The sequence below is a fragment of the Achroia grisella genome, unplaced genomic scaffold, assembly GCF_030625045.1.
Source record: "Achroia grisella isolate CSIRO2021 unplaced genomic scaffold, CSIRO_AGI_Agris_v1 utg540, whole genome shotgun sequence".
NCBI lineage: Eukaryota > Metazoa > Arthropoda > Insecta > Lepidoptera > Pyralidae > Achroia > Achroia grisella.
Genome location: NW_026712925.1, coordinates 2,011,985 through 2,022,032, shown reverse-complemented (window position 1 = coordinate 2,022,032; position 10,048 = coordinate 2,011,985). Strand labels below are relative to the sequence as shown.

Sequence of the window (10,048 nt, the reverse complement as noted above, 5' to 3'; positions counted from 1 at the left end):
CCTGCCTTATCTCACGTCTTCGAAACACAGGTTACAAAATACCTAAACAGTATAGGGGAAACTAAGGAACATACACAGAGGACTTTTTTACGAAATCTATCTGAATAATAACCTAAATTACACAAGTTATATTATAACATTATAGCGGTGTACCACAATGTTACTGTCTCTTATGTTAAATACTATTATTCAGGTATACAACGGTCGATGTGTTGGTCGATATTCTATAAGATATATGAAATACAGCATTTTTCTTTTTTCATTCTTCTTCCTTCGTGTTGATGTAGGTATTCATAAACTGGCTGGTTAACTGTGGTAGACGGTGGAAACCCGGGCGCACGCAGAGGCAGTGGCGTTAGTGGCTGTTGTATTTAAAAAAACAACCAGCTAACCACACTGCCAACGCGGTCTACCCAATTGTCTTCTTTCTTCTTCGTCTTCAACATTTCTGCATATTCTTTCTTGATATACTACATCTATACTAAATGTGATCGTCATCTTTTTTTAAGATTATAATTTAGCGACGTTGGCTGTACTCATGTTACAATCAATACACATGTTAAATTTCATTAAAATTTGTTCAACAATTTAGTCGTGAAAAGGCAAGAAACAGTCAGACAGATAGAGAGACGGACACAATTCAGCATTTATAATATTAGTAAATACCAATAAGGGATTTTTTATTTCTAGTGTGGTTTTATATACTCATTCGGTCTTCTAATTCATTTAAAAGAAACTGGAACCTGTTAGAGCTCCATTGCTAATACTAATTTGAGTTAATGATTTGTCTGTATGATTATTTTACTGAGACAAATAGGAAAATATATACTTATATTAAAAAAAAAACTTATCAATTGTCTATACATGCGTTAATTATATTTATTTCTAACATGCAATGTGATTGATTATAGTTTATGTGGAAGATCATTTTTTTGTGGATGATAATGGCACAGTGCACCCGCCTGCGCTAACGGTTTACGCTGGCGGGGCACCAGTGAAGGATGATAAGATAAGCATGAGGTCAGGATAGTTAGCCGATAATGAGAAATTCAAGAAGAACTTATCATGATGGTTTCCAGGTGGAAATGTAGAAGATCATTGATTTCGAGACACTTCTCATAAGAGTTAAATATTGACACGACAGCTATGTCTTATACATAGATAACTTACGGGCATGCTGTGATACTGCCTAATTGTTTAAATTGAAGAGTGCCACACCTGGCAGCGCACGTATTATATATGACAGACAGCCATATAAGTAAACGGTCGTAAAAGAACAATCAGTAGAAGTACCTCTGTAGATTGCTATAAAACTTTAAATATTTGAAGCGTTTAAAGACTTGCACGCATTAAAATTAAAACAGAGACAGTATAGTCGTGGGCATAGTTTGTCCTAAAATCAGCCTTGATTTGCCACACATCAGGCCATTAGAAGCGACCCAGGCGGTATCTGCTGCATATCATATTTCTTCGATTTTATACGTGTATAGGTTAATTGAATTCAATAAAAGTCATGTCGCATATGTTTTATTATTTAAATATACTTAGAATCTTTATTCTTCATAACATTGACTTGGTTACTCCACATCAAAAATCCATGGCTACCTGAAAGTAAAAAATACACAGTTAAGTATTTCGAGTATTTTTTTTTAAATTAATAGTTACGGAATAGTGTACACGAATGCTTTACACTACAGATATATAAATCAGCCCAGATAGTTCAGTGTCCAGTTCATTAGGAATTTATCACGATAGTACCTAAGTTGGTCTGTGTGGTGGTTAAACTGATAGCTAGTGGACGCTACACCGTAGTTATATAGAGAAATGTATATATATATAATAAACAGTAGAGGTCGACTTTCTGTGAAACAAGTGAAATAGGACATTTAGATTCTTTTCAAATTTATTGTTATAGGATAAAATATACGACTATACTATTCTATATAAACTAACTACTATATTCTCTATTTCTATATAAAAAGTAATTAGGCAAAGAAATAATGACAGTAAGAATACTGAACAATGTACCTACTATGTATACCAAGTTGCTTTGCCTGATAATAGATATAGGCTAATAATACCTTTTTGAATACGGGAAGTGATCTGTGCACACCAGTTGCACCTACTCAATAGCTAATAGTTTCTCACAGTATACTGTTTTAAATAGGTACCTTTTTTAAAATATACATTCCATCAATATCAAGTTATGGAAGTTCCAATTGGAGATATTTAAAATGCCTTTTTTCACGTTCATTAATAATATACTGATTAATATAGCACAAATACTACCTACAGAATTTTTTACCATTACTGATGGGCACTTTCTTGGAAGGTCTAAGTTTTTAGAACTATCCATTAACATAGAATACATCGGGTTCTGTACATTTGAATTTGCGGAATTTATTTGATGTAAAGTACCTAGGTAACAATTCTAGCCAACCGCTATAGTAATAACTTACATTGTTACAATGACAAATGACGCCATCAGTCGTAAATGACATATTACGTAATACATATAATAAAAAAAGTTCGATTTTAACATGCACCATTGAATTGAAATACATAAGAAATACTACTAATTTAGAATTATTATCTGTTTGTCTATGCGTTTGTACCTACGCGCTAATCTCAGAAAAGTTATAACCGATTTGTATATAATACTTAAGTGATAAGCCTACATTAAACATTTTGAATTTGTTTTATTCAAATCACAAATAAAAAAGCGGATTCGAAGCCTAATCCAAGCTATTAAATTATGTATATATGTACCTATAGTCAAAGAGTAGAGTCCCTGAGTAGTTAGGCATGTAGGTTATAAGCGTTTTTTTACACTTTAGTGAAATTTATTTGTCTTAATTAATATATTTTTATGGAGACATCCGGTGCCCATCTGGTGGTAAGTGGTAATACCCATGCATGATGAAGCTGACGATAACATTACGTCATCATGTGGCGCCCGTAGTATCTCTTATGTGTCGCCATTGCTATCCATGTAAATCTTACATAATATCTGAAATAACGTTGATTTAGAGAAAACATTTAGACCAAGTAACGAAATTCTACAAAACTACTGACATACAATCCTGGCCTTAGGGCTAATAAAAAAATCTCGAAATCATAGCGTAACAAACAAATAGACCATTGTTTAAAAAAAAAACACCGTCTGACAGTTGGGTCTAAATTAGCTTGGTTTGTGTTCCAAGTCATTATTTCCTAAAATCACAGAATATCTTAGATTGAAGAAAATAATCAAGTACATGACGACATGAAGTTAGTAATGGTTATTCCTGAATATAGGCGATGATTACCATTTACCATCAAGTGGGCCAACACCTTGGTGGCTATTGTAATTATATATAAAAAAAATACTTCCTATTTAGTGACAATAATAGAGAATAATTGTACAACCATATACAATTTTTTATTATACAGTAAATGAACGTGGGAGGTCTTCAATTATGGAAACGACTATGAAAATGCAACTCGCGTGTAACTATTGTTGTTATGAACTTCCATATATACAGAAGTACCATGTTTTGCGTTGCATTTGTTTATAACGAGTAGATTCTGCCATTTCCGCATTCTCAAGACATACCTCATTTGATATAACAAAAGGGTATTTCTACGATTTGTTTATCTAGTGCAGTATTCGCCAGCCCTTTCAGCCACTAACTATTAGGAAATCAAGCATATTCTCGAAGCACAGTCTATCATTTATCATTGCTAAATGTTCACAGAGATAGAATAATAGAATCGCAGACATACGTATATGTAAGCCATTATCCGTTCTTTCCCTTAAATTCATGGACTGCCAGGTGTATGCTCTAGTCATTATGTACTTTTAAGAATAGATTAAGCTGAGCAATTTTACGGATATATATCAGCTGCTGTATTCTACTTTTGGATAAAATATCACAAATTACTATTGCTTCTTGATTGTCGGAATGCATGGCAGTCCTTCACGCATTTATCTCGAAACTGTTTTGCCTTCCGTGGACACTGTGCAATCCTTATAGTGATACTTTGAATTTACAGGATATTTAAAAAGGAAGGATATTCCTTCCGCCAAGGTCAGCAACAAAACTGAAATTGTAGATGCTCATAGTCGGATGAAATCACTCAACCAACCATAATTTCGTTTAAGTTTATAAAGCAAGCAAAAATAAAAAAAAGTAAAGCAAGTGAGTCAAAACCTGCGAGTACAATGGGGACACCTATATTTCGTATTAGTTAATGAATGGCTGAAATGATCATTATACTCGTATAATAATTATAAGTAATAATAAGTTCAGTGAATGAATTATATATCTATTCACATTATAATTCTGTTAATTATCATCTGTAGCTTCTGACGGCCTGATGCAAACTGTGTACCTAATTATTATTGGTACAGTTTCCTCCTTCAAGTAGGTAATACAATTCATAGATTGATTATAGTATCTACTTACTAAAGTCTAAAGTTCTCACTCTATCAAAGTATGAGGCGTGTTATTGATTTGATTCATATTGACATCTTTGTTTATTTATAAATATATATAAAACATACATACTTTTACTACTTTTGTCCTATATAGGGTAGTCTGAGGCTATATATCAACTGTCAACTACGATATATTTTCATTATGTGTAGAGATTGAGATACGAAAAGTTAGTGTAATATGACAAAAATATGTAGCAAAAATTAACAGTGTATGTGTAAATTAACGAAATGTGAATTGATAATCTGATCAAAATTAATTAAAGTAATTACGAGACATATATAAAGTCGTGTCAGTTTAGTTATTATATTTTATATATATCTGAGCGTACCTGATCTTATAAAAAGAGTTAAAAAAATAATTTATTATAAGCATTCCTTATATCGTATTACTTCAATAATTAGAAAGGCTTCCACAGTTAATCATTGGTGAGCGACCCTGCTATGCTTAGCGTACGTACATACCGTATATGTACCGGTTTTGTATAAATCAAAATTAAATATATAATTTCAATTATCCTGGTTAGTTAGTGATCTTTATTAGTCTCTATATAAAATTGAGTGACAATAATTTCTTGGTTTTGTTTATTCCAGCAGGGAAAGCAGTTCCTATATCACAAATTTTAATGTCAAATAATAAAAGCATGTAGAAAATAGAGAGTAAATTAAATACGTAATAAATAAAATCGAGTATTTAATAACTGCAGCCTGAATCCTTTATTTGATTTTTTTAATAACATCGGAAATACACTTGTCATTTCTCTAAAACACTAGATAGAAGCATATATCAATCTCTTCCCAGAATTATATAGTTATCCATATATTAGTATCAATGTATTTTAAAAATGGTATAAATAATTTTTTTTTTTTACATTTGTACGAGCCACGCAATTAAGGCAATAGGTGAGGTATCATAAAGTATACCAATGAAAAATCTTAGTGTTGACATCAATAAAGTTAATGCCTAAGTTGTACCTATGTCATAAATAATTATTTTATATAAAAAATTGTGGTAAAACGCGAATTTATGCGCGTGTAGATAGATATATTTATTTATGGTAATCAAGCTATGCAATAGCAAATACAATACCATCTACTACATGATTAATTAAATTTACCATTATAAGTATTACATTTGTTTATACCGTTTATTTTAATACCTATGGCTCTGGATTCATAAATACAGTGTAGAAAGAAGAATAACATACTTAACAAGAATCTGTAATTTTTTGAGGAAACGGAAAGCATATGTTTGTCGCTATTGAATAATGAATTGATGATAACAAATACTATACGAAGTAAAACTAGTACTACTTTATTTTTGAACTATTTTTCCTCCTTTTTACTATATAAAGATTATTAATCTTTTAGCTGCTATCCGTGACATCGTCTGCATAAATCATCCATCCTCAACATCATCTTTAATAGTTATCCTCGTCATATGTATATCTTCACGTTAAATTTCATTAAAATCAGTCGTTTAGTCGTTTAAAGGAAACAAACAGTCAGACAGACATTCGATTTTATAATTTTAGTACACATTACCATAGATGCATGTACCTACCTAATGTTAAGCGGCTATAGCATCCTTTCTTTATAACCGCTTGTATTCATTAATTCGACTCGCACATTAATTTGGTTAATTAAGGGATACTGTTTGTTTGTATGTCGATTAATTAATAGCCCACTATACGTCATGAGCTTAACCTTATTATTATAGTTGCCAAGCATCCCTAGGTAGGTGGTTGAATATTATTTGGCAACAACAATGTAAAGTTTACTGAAGTGCTTTTATAGTGGTTTGCCAAATGACAATGTATTAATGGAACTATATCCATACAATAACAATAACTTCGTAGAATACCTATATACTATGTTTTCGTAAGCGTTTTAGAATTATTCAATTAACGCTTGTACTAAATTAATGAAAATGGAACATGGAATATATTTTTGTACCTACTCGTAATATTTGAATAAATTAGCAATGTGATTATAAAGAGTATGATGTAAATGAAGAAAGATATTTTTGACGACCTCCTTTGAGCCTGTAATCATGCTATACTAAGTTAACTTATGATTTCATGTGGCGATGAGTATATTCTTGCATTTTAGAATGAATGGTAATATGATCAGTATATTCCTGCCTGAACAGTGAGATAATGTAATCTTTTTAAAAGAGGGGAAACAGGAGACTGATTTTTGGTGTTGGTTAATTGTGTTAACATTGTTAGATCAACTTATTCGTATGATAAATTTGTTACTATGGACTTGTTGACCCAACTTCATATTGTTTTTTGGCTAATTTATTCCCCCACAATTATATAGGCTATGATATACATACCGATAGGTGAGATTCACTGTTTAAAAATCTCTGATATAGGATGTAGATTCACCTCAGTTCTTAGAAGTGGTATATTGAGGGGTTACCATTAGTCATCCGTAAGCACGTCGTAGCAGTTAATAGATGATGAGCAAATACGTAGTAAATACTTAGTAGAAAATGAGTAAATTGAGCAAAGAATGCGTTCAATTCTTTAATTTGATCTACACTTAGACATATTATACAAGTATGTATAAATGATATCTATTTACCTCTTGCCAATCGGTGTACCCTGAATGATTCCTTTATAGTATGTGGTATTAGGTACTTATGTCAGATCAAATACCAGCAAGAAAATTTTCGTTTGATGGATAATCAATTTGTTAACCATTTCTAAAAGAATAAAAAAGGAACAATCCTTTTGATTGCTGCGTATTAACGATTATAATTAGGATAGTGACTGTTGTTGTTGTCGAGATTACGTTTATTGAATTATTAATGACGTCGGGGTCAACGTCACAGATCTATTACAATATTATAAATAGGAATGGGAACTTGCTTTGTGAAAAAAGAAAACAAAAATTAAAATAATCAAAATAATATTTATTAAAATAACAAAAAGACAGTTAATAAATTTATGATTTTAAATTGAGTTCTTTTCTAATTGCATCAGACTTGACAGTTGTACATAAAAAGCGTGAACATATTAAGAAAATGAGATTACAATGCAAGGCTGTTTGTTTATCTGAGTAAGGCTTCTTCAGGACAGGTTGTGCGGTTGCCTTACACACTTGACCTACTGATATATTTAGTAAACTCTATAGTAATATGCATATTATTATTGTGTGGTGAAAATTTTTATCAATTAGTTGTACTGCTTTCTTGAAAGCACTGTATCTGAAATTTATGTTTCTATCTCTAATACTAGAATTACTAGATAATATACTTAAATTTAAATAATATACTTTTATAATTTTATTTTATTTGTAAGCGTATTTTAAAGCATTAATTAAAAGTACTGTATTACAACCTAAAATCCTATTTATTATTCTTATTTGTATTTTGTTTCTTTAGATTCTGTGGATGTGTTGCATTCGTTGCTAGTAAGAAACAAATGAAATTAAATATTATAGAGTCATTAAAAAATAAAACTGTACTAATAAGTGAAAAAACATTTCTTTGAAATGTATGTGAATTTTATCTGATTTTATTTTTATATAGATTTTTAATCTTTTTTATTCAAAACTAAGTTAATTTAGTCCTAAAGAATGGCAACGTATAATCGTATGAGTACTACGCGAGTCACAGTATTGTAATTTCCGTGGTTTGCTTTTAAGCAGCAGTTGCCTACTATTTTCTTTTAACCTGCAGAACCAAATAATCATAAAAAGTAATCTGCATTGATCAAAGTTTTACCTCTGTTTCATACATTAATTCAATCGCAAACCCGTTCCAGATTGAAGGTATTCAAAATAATAGCTGGATACTGTAAATTTTGATGTCATATGGGCCAGTAATTCACGTTGATGCCTGGTATTGAAAGCGTTCAAGAAAACTGCAAGTAGCTGCTTACTCGTCGTTCACGCTGAATAAAAACTATATTTACGCTATTATGATACGCACAAGTATACACTAGTATACAGCCTGATTGAAAGTGTAGATTAGTGTCGAATTACGTAGTGATTACTTGCTCGGCGTGTTAAACTATCAAGTAACTATTGCGTGCGTGACATTTAAGTCACAAAATCTAGAGAATATCTATAAATCCACAATTTAATTTGATTCATTTCACCATTGCTAGGGAGTTAATTGTAATATTAAAGGAATACAAGTGTTTTATATACAGAATTTGGGCAAAGTTTTAGGTATCAGTAGATGATATTTTTGTGTATTAAATGCCAATTATATCAAATTCCTGAAGACAAAGTACTTCAAATGTAATAAAGTTGCTGCATAAATATTTAAACATGATAACAGTTTATGTAATAGATAATTAAATTCCATTCAAACTCATCTCTACCAGTTCTTATTAGTGACGTAACAAATTTTTATGTTATTTACTCGATACAAAACATCCCAGATAGTTTCTACCGTGATTGGTGTATAATAGTTTTGAGTGCGTAACTGTGGATCTATTATTATAATCATGTCAAGGCAATTACGGTGACACAAAGGTGTACATAATTTTGATAAATTATCTAGAAGTTTGGTCCGCTTGACTGTACCAGTAACGCGGTACGATCTCCAAGGCCACACGAATATAGTGGATCTATGAATACTGGAACACAACATTGTTTGTAGTTATTTCAACGTGCCTCTAATTATACCGCGCCTATTATTTAGGTGGGATTGTGGTAAAAGCAGACAGTTGTCAAAGAGCGTACTCGTTCAATATTCGCACCAGTGAAAATGTTCATTAAAAACGTCGTCTCCATTTAAATATGTAATTAATTTATTATTATTAATGCTGAAGATATTCTAAAATATTATGATGAAGTTTTTACTAAATAATAGTTATGGTTACTCATCGTTGGTAAATCTATTTGTTTCATTAACATCAACAATTTGGTCATGTAGTTGAAAATAATAATTTGTTAAAGTAAATAGTTATATTATTATTACAGATTAGAGAATATTACATTGTAAAAGGTAACCCATAATTTTAGCCAATATTAATTTATATTAAATATATCATTTTTATCGTTTTTTCAAGTATTACCGAAATCCTACTAATATTATTTGTGAGGATTGTGTTGTGAGAAACATATTGTTTGTTACACTTTCACGCAAGATAGCTGGACGGATTCGAATGATATTTGGTACACAGGTCGTATACAGAGCCTCTGGATACAACTAATATGTAATAATTAAAGCACATTTTTTCCACTAATTCTACTAATATAACACGTGGCTCTATATTATGGATTGATCATAATGTCGACATCAAGTTGAGGTGCTTTTAATTTACTAAATCCCCGCTCAACAGACTGCAATGACAAGAGGGGCAAGAGGCAACTGTAATTACATTCGAAGGCTAAATGAGGGAACTGCTACTACAATTGTTTCCTACCATTATCATTGTCTTGGTTTGTGTAAGTAATAAATTAACCACACTTTGTAGTACGCAGGCCTATTCTGCATTAGAAATGTATTCGCTTCTAATTAACTATTCTTTTCTATGGACAACAGTTACTGCTTAACAAAGAATATTGAATGTATAATTTCAGTTAAGTGGGAAAGAAAGAGAAAGT

At 31.1% G+C, this 10,048-nt stretch overlaps 1 long non-coding RNA gene across 1 annotated transcript in view; it reads right to left on the bottom strand.

The window, feature by feature from the left end:
- Positions 1-1,515: 1,515 nt before the first annotated feature.
- LOC131847630 (uncharacterized) overlaps positions 1,516-10,048 on the bottom strand; it is a 50,242-nt gene continuing 41,709 nt past the window's right edge. The window contains exon 3 of the long non-coding RNA XR_009357724.1: positions 1,516-1,605. This is a non-coding gene — a long non-coding RNA (uncharacterized LOC131847630). The remainder of the gene's footprint in view (positions 1,606-10,048) is intronic.